The sequence below is a fragment of the Ips typographus genome, linkage group LG10, assembly GCF_016097725.1.
Source record: "Ips typographus isolate SLU linkage group LG10, UJ_Ityp_2.0, whole genome shotgun sequence".
In the NCBI taxonomy this organism is placed as follows: Eukaryota; Metazoa; Arthropoda; class Insecta; order Coleoptera; family Curculionidae; genus Ips; species Ips typographus.
Genome location: NC_138431.1, coordinates 1,556,288 through 1,568,664, shown reverse-complemented (window position 1 = coordinate 1,568,664; position 12,377 = coordinate 1,556,288). Strand labels below are relative to the sequence as shown.

The window sequence follows — 12,377 nt, the reverse complement described above, 5'->3', positions numbered from 1 at the left end:
CGGTCACCTCGTGGTATGCGTAAGAACTCTTGTCTTTTTAGCCTGGGCTTCCAAGAAGGTAACGAGCCGTCCGGACACTAGAAAGTTGGGACTGTTGCTCGAAGACCGACCTAGAGACCAGTGACCTCCCTCTGGGGATGACCCCAGAGTTCGGTGCCTTAGTCGAGCTACGGTGCATCTTTTATACTCGTCAGCGACCTCTTACGCTAACCTTGCTGACTATGGTGGTTACTGGGTGTGCACCGTAACTACTAACACGGGTGTGACAATATGTAAAATATAATTTTGCAAAATGGAGGAAAAAACGAAGGACAAAAAATCCTTAAACCCGTTATAACCATTATATGTACAATTTTTATGGGTGCCTTATGAAATGGCTGACAAATATCATATTGCAGAACAACTAATTATCCTTCAAGCCATTGCAAGTTTTTGCACAGTTTATTGGGACCCTCAAATTAAAATGCCTGATTTGCAAAATAATAATATTGTAAAATAAACTTGCATTGCAGATTGACCATTGGTGCACTAGAATTTATTACCCACATGGCCTACTAGTATTATTATGGGTTGTGGTGAATCCAAGTTAAATTGCTGGATTCACTAATTTCTTAAAATTATATGAAAAGAACAATAAATTGGATCTTTTCAAAGATTTAAATAAACATCTTCAAATTCATTATGCGTAATATGCTTTGAAATATTTTATCAGGAAAATATGTAAGCACGTAGGTACAAATACATACATACAGTTTCTACTTCTTCTTAATACAGAAATCTTTAAACATCATATGCTTTATTAAACAAGTTTGACAATATAACCTCTTGCAATGTTGACAATTAATGCATTCTTTTTTTCTTTGTTTATTGGGTCTTCTGTCTCACACAAAAAAGGTTGGTTGGGAAAATAGAATTTCGCACTATTTTCAACTAAGTTGAAAATAACATTAACCTAGTCATCCCAACACAAGACCACTGACTTAGGCGCGGTCTTGATACCTAAAAACGCTGATGTTTCGGTGGAAAAAGAACACAACGGCAGAACACAGAAAACAACAACAACTTAATAAATATTAAACCTGATAATGTTCCATTTGGAACTCCGAGAAGGGTTTTGTCAATGAAAATTGACATAAATTTTGACTTTTGTCATTTCAATAGGAAAGGTTATCTATTGTTGTAGTGAAAGGTGGGTTTTATAATGAAAACAAAATTACAAGAAATATCAGTTTTGTTTGATATGACCAAGTGTTCTCTCCTCCTCTAGAATATTTAACCAAGTTTGGTCAATATTAATAGAGGATGTCGCAACACAGGAGTCATGGTTTAACCTAATATATGCACTTTCTTTTATTTTACGTCTTTTTGAAAAAGTTTCTTTGTCTATGATACTACATTCATTCCATTTGACTCTATGATCATTATCAAACGCGTATTGACATATATTAGATTAGTGAAAGTCTCCAGTTCTTAAATAATTAAGAAATGAAAATAATAATAATAAATAAAATAATAATAATAATATAATCTTTAATTATTGTGAGTAGTATAAATTCGCCTACTCACTCATTAGCTCGCTTCTTGCTAAACATTTTAAATCCTTTAGTAGGTAACACAGATTCTTACATAAAAAACTCTGCTCACTTTCTTGAAAAGCTCAAACATATCGACATTAATCCAAATCATATTCTGGTAAGTTTTGATGTTATAAGTTTATTCACAAACGTCCCAGTTGACAAAACTCTTTCAATTGTTAGATCTAAATTGCAAAATGATTCAAGTCTTCGGGAACGTACAAGCTTAAGCGTAAACACTATTTTAGAACTTTAAACAATTTGTGTTAAAACAACATTCTTCCAATATGAAGATTATTATTACCAACAAAAATTCTGGAATGGCAATGGGTTCTCCATTGTCTCCAATATTAAGTAATATTTTTATGGAACATTTCGAAGAAAATAACTTTAATAATTTTAATTATAAACCAACAATTTGGTGGAAGTATATTGATGATGTTTTCTCAATATATCCATTCTGTAATGATCATCTCAACCAATTTCTAACACACATAAACTCAATAGAACCCACAATCAAATTTACAACAGAAACTGAACAAAATAACGAACGATCCTTAGACATTCTAATCAAAAAAGACATAAACAAATTTGAAACAAAAGTATACAGAAAACCAACCCACACAAATAGATATTTAAACTACAAATCCAATCATCCAATAATGGTAAAAAAAGGTATTGTAAAAAGTTTAATTTAATTATAGTTTAATTGATAGAGCCAAAATTATTTGCAATAATGAACAATTTAATAAAGAAAAACTGTTCATTAAAAATGTTCTAAAAGAAAATGACTATACTGAAACATTTATTAATAAATGTTTTAGGGATTTAGAACATCCAAAACCATCTGGAAATCAAAATCAAATTTTACCTTTTACAAACCTTTTTATTCCTTACATTCCAGGTATTTCTGACAAAATCAAACGAATAGCTAAAAAATATAACATCAGAACAATATTTAGAACTCAAAACACATTAAGATCACACTTAACTAAAACCAAACCTCACAATGAAAATGAATTTACAAGAAACGTGATTTATAAAATTCTTTGCAAATGCAATCAATTTTATATAGGTGAAACCTTCAGACCTTTAAAAAAACGAATTAAAGAACACCAAAATTTCTTATGAACTGGAGACCACAAATCTAATATATGCCAACACACGTTTGATAATAATCATAGATAGTAGTCATATTTTTTAATAAAGTAGTTTGTGGTGAGTTTAAATATTAGTTCTAGAAAACACTTATATGAGACAATATCTACCTATCAAGTACTATAATTGCAAAGAAAACATCTTTGTGCTGCGCAATGTTCTTTTAAAACAATAAATCCAATAATGAATATAAATTTTTAGATATTTCGTTTAGTCGAACTTATCCCTTCCTATAAATACCATCTCAGAAGAATGTAATGCTTCCACTCTGTGAAGATGGACTACTTTAATGAAGAGAGAAAATCAAATAGTAATACGAAACCACGGACAACGCCTGCAATCCCTTGGGTATTAAGTGCATATTGTGCACCCGAGCATCCACTGTGACGTCACCCGGCGTATCGCATTGAGGAAAGAAGTTCCGCTGATAGACATCTTGGATCTGTTATGATGTCACATGCCAACTTGTCACTTTGCTGTTGTTTTGTATCAAAAAAAATTACATGCAGCTGAAATAATTATTGTATTTTGATTACAATAATCCAATACTTGGCGAAGATTATTCACTAAATTGAAGTAAATGTATATTTTTCAATAATGATAATGCATACAACGCCTACTAGCCCAGGTAAGATTACAATTGCAATTGTGGCGAATTGGCATTCGCCCCAGATCAGCGTCAGCTGATCGTATTGGCAACACCGCGGACCTCGTCGGTAGACGACAATAGACAGACCCCCGACATCGACGGGGGGGACTTGACAGTGACAGAGAGCGGCAAGAGAGGGTTTGCGATCCGCGATTACAACCCAATTCGTACGACCTAGATTTTAAGATGTTTTTTTTTATGTAATATCACGTTTGTAGCTGCCTAATAAACAGTTAGTGTTGAATATTACATGAGTGGCTTATTCTCGACGCCTCCACGGCATCCAAAGCCACACAATTTCATACCTAACCTGAATAAATTCTGCTGATGCATCACTTGTATACATTACTAAAAATTTTTTAAGGGTGGCTCAACTAACAAATTGGGCCTATTTCACAGATCTGTATCCTGTATATGCTGAATACTTCACTAATTTTCCATGTGGATGAGAAAATACAACTTTTATGAAGAAATTACATTACACTAAGAAGATTGCAACATATCAATCAAGTTGAAGAGTGAAATTGTGTGCAATGAGTTCAACTACTTACATTAGAACAGTGAATAAAAAAGCAAGTTTTAAGGTCAGTATATTGATTTTACTTAAATTAACATTCAAATAAAAACCAATGCAGTTTTCATAATTGTTTTATGTTTAATAATTATCATTATACACTTTAGTAAACGGCATTGCTCAACATTGAGTTAATATGTATACTCGTGTTTTTAAAGTCAACAGTTTAGGTATTGTTGCCAACACAAGCACCACAATTTTATAAAAAGTGTTCTTAAAGTGCTGATGAATTAATGGTGGAACCAACTGTCACCGTCTTTTAAGTCAACATAAATCTGTGATGAAAACAACATAGCCTCAACTTTCCACCAAGCCTCAGAGCTGATGGATTTGTTGATTTCATGTTGGAAGTCAATTTTGACCAATGACAATGTAAGCTTTTTTGACGTTATGTATTAGCCTTTCCGGCATTTGTTATTGTTTGTTGTGTTTGTTGATTAAGGAAAATAGAAAAGGCATAAAATACTCAGCAAAGGTTCTTTAAATGCAAATCCCATTTTTTAAGTCAACAAGAAAAATGTTGCCAACCAGCTTAACAGTTCCAACACAATCTCAACACTACTTCAACAAAACCATTCTCTGACGTCATTCATCACAACTTAATGTTGACTTTAAAAATACGCGTTATTATACAATGTCTTTGTAAAGTACATACTGCATAAATTTGATGAAATGGAAGGGACTTAAGCCGGTAAGGGTAGGGCTCCGAATATCTGAATTCACTTTAAAAAGCAAAATTTTTTATGGCTAATACTAAAATTAAATATTTTTGCCTTTTTCGGACCTGCAGTATGGTTAACCTGGCATTGACAGATGAATATTATCACAAAAATTATAGTTTTTAGGTACATGATTTTATTAACTTTTTCATTTTTGTTTTGGGTTCCAGCTTAAAGAAAAAAGATTGCAGCTACAAGCTACAACTTTTTATTTAATATTTACTATTTATGTACTGGCACTTGTCAGTTTATGTCATGTAATAACCTAAACTATAACCATAAACTTATCATTTATAATCACCTTCAATTTTTACAGTGAATACTAATACTTAAACTAAATTTCCCCACTGGTACATCCACTCTATAAAGTGGGCTGTACTTTTTCCAAATTTTGGATTCTACAAACAATTCTCAACATATTTCATGCAACATACTCCATACTGATATTCAATTGTTTTTAAACAAATGTCGAAATACACTTTTCAAATTTATAGGTCCCACAACTTTTACATAAAAAAATCTAAAAAAAATTAAATCCGCTGTTCAAAATGAACTCTATTGACTGTTACAATAACCTAAATGGTTTATTATCTTTTTATTTTTTTTTTAAATGTCATCAATAATTTTTGGGGATGTTAATCTGATTTATGGATAATTATTGGTTTTAAATTATCAATATTTACAGGACAATTGTGGTACAAGTTGCATGGAACAATACTTAGAATTGTTTGTTTCTAGAATCCAAATTATACAATAATAAAGAAGTGTTGCCATTTAAAAGATCAACAATATTTTAAATACCCAGTTGTTGGGCCCTGTATAATTCCAATTCATATAACACAAGCAGCGGTTAATAAAATTAAAAACATAGGATCCGAGAATTTTTGTCAAAAGTTAGTCTTTTAATTTTATTGAACTTAGGCAGTATGCATGTTACAGAAGCACTGTATGTGTAATGTTATCTAAATGCATGTTTAAAGGAACAGTAATAATCTAATTCATATAAGTGTCAATTCTTCAGATCTCCTACCATGATTGTAAAGCAAACATACAGGGTGTTACAAATTCGATGCATTAGCATTGCTATCTCAGAAAGTATAGTTGATAGAGCTTTAGTTAAATAGAGGCAAAGTTGCGCATTTTATTGCTAAATAACTTGTTAAAAAAAAATTCAAAAAAGTTACATTACATCCGGAGATATTCGACAAAAACCGGAAAACTCAAATTTCTATTTTAATTTTTTACCACTTTAGTCAATGGCACCTTCTGGAGGCACTTTTTTATGCTCTTCAAGAAAATAGTTTATATTAATAGATACCAACATCAACTTCAAATTTTCAAATACGGACCTCAACTTTTTATTTCATTTTTTAGTAGCCACAGACCTTCTGAAACTAATGATGTGTCACACTTGTCAAAAAAAAATATATATTATTGTGTATTATGTACTTGGTATTTTAAGATTTTTTAAAAAATTAAGTAATTGAAATTGATATGTTGTCATAATGAGTAGATAATTTAGTTTTATACAATTTAATAATTAGGTTCATTGCTCCTTCGAAAAAGAGAGAGAGTTCCTTATGTACTTTTCATTTATTTAAAAAAAAATATGTTTTGGTTAGTTATTTATTTTTCAGATACTCACATGTTTGAATTCGAGGTTGAGTTTTGATGAAACAGCTTAATCATATCAAACTAAATTATTTACTTATTATGATAACATGAATTTCAAATGCATATTTGAAAAAAACAAATACCTAAGTACACAAGGTATAATTTTTTGACAAGTGTGGCACATCATTATTTTTGGTAGGTTGGTAGCTACTAAAAAAACGAAATCGAAAGTCCTGGTCCGTATTTTAAAATATTAAGTGGATGATGGTATCTAAAAAATGAAACGCTGTAGCTAAATACAAACCTTACTTTCTTAAATAGCATAAAAGAATGCCTCCAGAAGGTGCAATTGATTTTCCAAAATAATCAATAATAAAGTGGAAAAAAATAAAATAGAAATTTGATTAGTTGTTTTTGTTGTATATCTCCGGATGTAATGAAAATTTTTAAATTTTTTTTATCTACAACAGTTACATAATATCGTAATTGCGCACTATTTTCAGTGTCATAATGACCTTTATTACCGCACTAGTGCTTTTTTGAATCTATTACCGCACTAGTGCGTTAATAATCGGTGAACAATTTGTTTGTACATCTGGAGTTTTGTTGTCTCCACTATCTTGCTTGTTAATATTAATATTAAAAGTAACTTTTAGTTAGATATTTTTTAATTAAAAAACATGACATACAATTACATGAAAACTCAATTATTATTAGGATAAATATTAATGCTAAACTCTTTGCAATTGGAAAAATTAATGCCAGATGTTGACATGCCTAACAAGTTGCTGAAAATATTTTTATTTTTTTTTTAATTTTTATTTTTTTTTTCAATTAATTATTAAAATAATAATCGTTGTAGATAAAATGTTGTACTGTGTGATTACACGACTTGGCCTGCGGCCTCGTCGTGCAAATTTTCACATGCGTGCGTTAATAACATTCATATCCTACTTGTTACGTAAATAACTATTACATTATTTAGCATTTTAAATTATTTAGCAATAAAATGCGCAACTTTGCCTCCATTTAACTAAAGCTCTATCAACTATACTTTCTGAGATAGCAATGCTAATGCATCTAATTTGTAACACCCTGTATTTGTGCAGCTGAAATGTGTTTTTTAACAATCCAGTACTTGTACGAAGTTAATTTTTTTTATATTTTGAGTATTTGAGCTTACCATTTTCAATAAATATGGTCTCAGATGGAAAGTAGGGCGTACATTCTGTGAAAATAGATTTCTAGTTTCTACTGTTCAATGTAAAAAATAATATAAAAGGTTTTAAGTGCATATTGTGCAGCCCGAACACCCTACTGTGACGTCACGCGGCTTATCACTTTTAGGAAACAAATTCAGTTGATTAAGCCATCTTGCATCTGTTGTTATGTCAACTAAAGTTCGAATTTGTCACTTTGCTTTTGTTTTTATTTTGTTATGTCAAACAGATTCCCATGCTGCTAAAATAGTTATATTTTTAATTTTAATACAAGATTTCGAGAAGAGTTGAAAATTATACACTAAAATCAAGTAAATGTATATTTTTTGAAGGACATAGAGCCTGCTGGTCCAGGTAAGATTACAATGCCAATTTCATACTTAACCTATGTATTTAACCCTGCTGATGCATCATTACTACACATTTTTCTAGTCTGGATTTTTTAAAGTATAGTTCAAGTAACAAATTAGGCCTCTCTTACAGAAATGTATCTGGCATATGCTGAATACTTTACACTACATTTTCATGTGAGAAAGCATAACTTTTATGAAGAAATTGACTTAAACAAGGCTCAATTTACCCACCAAGAAGTACTACATTAGAACAGTGCATAAAAGAGCAAGTTTTAATGTTAGTTAACTATTTTGACTGAAATTGACTGCAAAATGACTTGAAAAGCATTGCAGTTTTCATTATTGTTTTATGTTAACACAATAATCATCATTATTCACTTTAGGAAATTGCTTTGTTGAATCAATATGTATTATACATATGTATGTTATGTATTTAGTGTTATCTAAAAGCATGTTTAAAGTAATAGTAATAATGAGGTAGTTTACAGTGAGTACAAATGATGAACTCAAGACACCGCTTGTATGAGACATCTTCTATCTTATGAGTACTATGATTATAAAGCAAAAACCTTTGTGTAGTTCCAGTGTTTTTAAAACCAAGCAAATCCTTCTGAATTTTTAGATAATTTCATTATTCAAGCTATTTCCTTTCTATAAATAATATCTCTTCTATAATAACATTAAGGTTGATTTGATTGTTTTAATCAGAGTAAACTATTTGGGTACCTACAAAAACTATCTTGTAAAACTGTGACAGTCCAAATTTTCTTTGTTTATAATGTAACCCTGTATATTGTTGAATTTTTGAATTTACTCATTGATCGATTGATCAGGAAGACTTGTTACATCTAAGGTGCACCGTTTTGTAATCTTTGTTTTTTTATAAGCTATGTGATAATATCAGTTTTAATTTAAGCTGGACAATTTTTTTTAAAACAAAAATTAGACATGTTTTTTTTTGTTTTGACTATGCAGGGTGGATCATAAATTTGTGGCAGATACAATATGGGTATTTTTAAATAGAACCACATTTTTTAAAACATTTTAAATTCTACACTTAATTCTTAAACTATACAGGGTGTCCCATAACTATATGACAATCTCTCGGGAGCATACAGGGGAGGTCAAAATAATACGATTTGGTCATATAAACATTTTTCCTAAAGTCACTCCAAAGGGAGATATCGAGCCCCAAAGAACTGCCTTCCAGTTAACGTTTTTGGCCGTAACTTTTGAACCACTTTGTATATTGTAATAGTTTTTGGGTTTAATGTTTTATCGAAAGAGACCTTCTATTTGACATCAAAACGAGGTATCTCGTCTTAGCAGAAAGACATGAACTAACTGGTACCTAAGACTCAATTTGCTTAAACTTTGACAGCTGTCATTATTTTTAGCTGCAAACACCATTAATAGATACTCTTGACATTTTTATCGAAAAATCGTACTCTTCGTTTATATCGATAAAATGAACGGTTTTCGAGATCAATCGATTTTTCATTGAACTGCTTAAACCACAACGTTATTAAAAATCAATTTCGTTTTTTGTTTAAAATACACATGGAAGGCGAAATTAATGTAGAACGAAACGAAAAAGTATGAAAGTTGATAGGGACAGTTGGGGTTGGCAGAGGTAAAAAATTAATAAAAAATTAAATAATTAAATGCTTATTCAATTAAAGAGTAATAATAATAATAACAGTCTTTATTTCGAATTGCGATTAGGATAGAGGACAATGTACATTGTCAACTAATACAAAGGACTGGTAAACTATGAACTATGTAGTACAAGATACTTATATACATTTTCTGCGATTTTTCCCTAAATACAGATTTCAGAGAATAAGCAATATTTATTTAACAAAATAATCCTCTATAGTGTAGGGTTCTAATTCAATTAGTAAATTTTTTACTTCTTTTTTGAAACTTTTGTCCGTCAATGTTTTCAGCCTGTCTGGCAGGTTGTTAAATAGGCGAATACACATATATTTTGCATTCTTCTCAGTGAGTGTTAATCTATGTTTTGGACAGTTTACATCTTTAGTATTTAGAGTATTCTTCCATATCTTTCGTTATTCTACACATAATTTTTGAATACTAATTTCCATAAAAAAACTAGTTTAACGAATATTTTTAATAATATTCTGTTTTAAGCAGTTCAATGGAAAATCGATTTATCTCGAAAACCGTTTATTTTATCGAAATGAAAGAAGAGTACAATTTCTCGATAAAAATGTCAAGAGTATTCATTAATGGCGTTTGCAGCTGAAAATAATGACAGCTGTCAAAGTTTAAGCAAATTGTGTCTTAGGTACCAGTTAGTTTCTGTCTTTCTGCTAAGACGTGATACCTGGTTTGGATGTCAAATAGAAGGTCTCTTTCAATAAAACATTAAACCCAAAAATCGTTACAATATACAAATTGGTTCAGAAGTTACGGTCAAAAACGTTAATTGGAAAGCAGCTCATTGGGGCTCGATATCTCCCTTAGGAGTGACTTTAGGAAAAATGTTTATATGAACAAATCGTATTATTTTGACCTCCCCTGTATGCTCCCAAGAGATTGTCATATAGTTATGGGACACCCTGTATACAGGGTGTTACAAATTCGATGCATTAGCATTGCTATCTCATAAACTATTGTTGATAGAGCTTTAGTTGAATGGAGACAACGTTGCGCATTTTATTGCTAACTAATTTGGTTAAAAAAAATTGAAAATTTTTTATTACATCCGGAGTAAATTCCAAAATAATCATTAATAAAGTGGTAAAAACATATAGAATTTGACTTTTTTGGTTTTTCTCGGAAATCTCTAGATGTAATGAAAAGTTTTTGAATTTTTTTCTTAGGTATTCAGCTGCGAACTTTTCAAACCTTCTTTATTCCGGTTAAAACACGTTGACGTTTTTTATGTTCTTGTCGTAATATTATTTTCTGTGTTTCAGATATTCTCCCGGTGAAGCGAGATGCATAAAAAGTCGTACAGGGGAACGCTGGAATTCTTATTTATTTTACTAATAAACTAAAGATTGGGGCGCGGGTTGTGTAGTTATTTGCTATTTCGATTTGCTGTTATACCATATGCAGCATTTTCCTATCCACAATATTTGGCCGCATAAATTTTATTTAATGTCCGACTAAATGGGGATGTATTAAAAGAATTGTCATTCCTTTAAATGTCAATCTACGCATGGCGAACTGAGTAACTGTGCAGAAGTTGACATTTGAATTGAACCAGACCAAGTCATCAATATCTATGAAACGTACAATTTATTTTCCAACTGATTAACATTTTACAGCAAAATTAATTTTTTGTATCTGCCCAGTTCCGATTTATATCGAAGAATCAACCTTTTATCACGTGTGTTTTCTAAGAACGAGCCAGAATGTTTATTGTTAGAACTTTAAAAAAACCGCGTTTTTTAATAACTTAGAACGTGTTTGAAACAATCTTTGAGAAATAAATAAATAATATTTACATAGGTGGAAAACGTACCTTAAGTTTGGTAAATATTTTATTTTGTACCTTCCTTGCGATTAATCTCTTGATTAAAACTTCTTTTCTTTGCAACTACGCCTTTTTCTAAAATTTCAGTTTGATGTCATATATTTTACGACTGATTTTTTGAAATCTGTGATCGAGATGTTTCTTGTTCATTTTGTTTGTACAACATATCCCTTAAGCTACGTTTTCCTCCACGGTCGCCAGTCGTCAGCGACCGCGACTCGGTAGCGACGATTGATTCGTTTACGATTTTCGCTCCGGCTTCTGTTTTCCTCTAGATTTAATTCGCTGGCGAATTTTGCTTCGTGTTGTAATTCTCATCGGAGTTGAAACGTTAAACGGAGTTAAAATGAACCTGTCTAAAACAAGGTCTTTACTTTTATTGTTGGACAGTTATCAGGATGATGATATATTACTACTGTCCCTGATCGGGAAAGAAGAGAACAAGTTTTACCAATGTTTAAGAAGCGAAAAGAAGAAGGATTTCATTCTTTATTCTGGGATCATATAATTCTGGGTTATTACTGATCAGATGAACAAGCTGTTCATCCTTTTCAATGGTAAATCCATCCATTTCTGGATAAAACTTCGCGGCGACTAACGACTGTACTGCTCTAGGGCGAGACAAGCGACTGGCGACCAACGACTGGCGACGATTCGCTGGTAGCAGCGACCCGCGAATTTGTAGGAAAACAGTTGTACTTAAATTACATTAATCCAGGTCTAGCGAATTGGTAGCAGCTACCGTGTCGCGGTCGCTGACGACTGGCGACCGTGGAGGAAAACGTAGCTTTAGAGGCACGAACAAAAATTGCTCTTCTTTACCCATGTTGCACGTAAAAAATAAAGTCATAATTTTCTTAATTAAACACGTTTATTGGACAAAATGCAACAAAATATAACTTATTTTTCTTTTTTGAACTTAATCTTACACTTAGTAAAATGGTGGGGGGGTGGTACTGTTAAGCGAATCACTCTCGGGACTAGGTCGTTCCGAAGGTCTCCGTTCCT

General features: G+C 31.4%; 1 long non-coding RNA gene across 1 annotated transcript; it reads left to right on the top strand.

Annotated features, from left to right (window-relative positions):
• The first annotated feature begins 3,230 nt into the window (after positions 1-3,230).
• On the top strand, positions 3,231-12,161 carry LOC145734675 (uncharacterized). Its single transcript, XR_014179482.1, has 3 exons — positions 3,231-3,965; positions 10,807-11,926; positions 11,985-12,161. It is a non-coding gene; the product is annotated as an uncharacterized LOC145734675 (long non-coding RNA).
• The last annotated feature ends 216 nt before the right edge of the window (positions 12,162-12,377 follow it).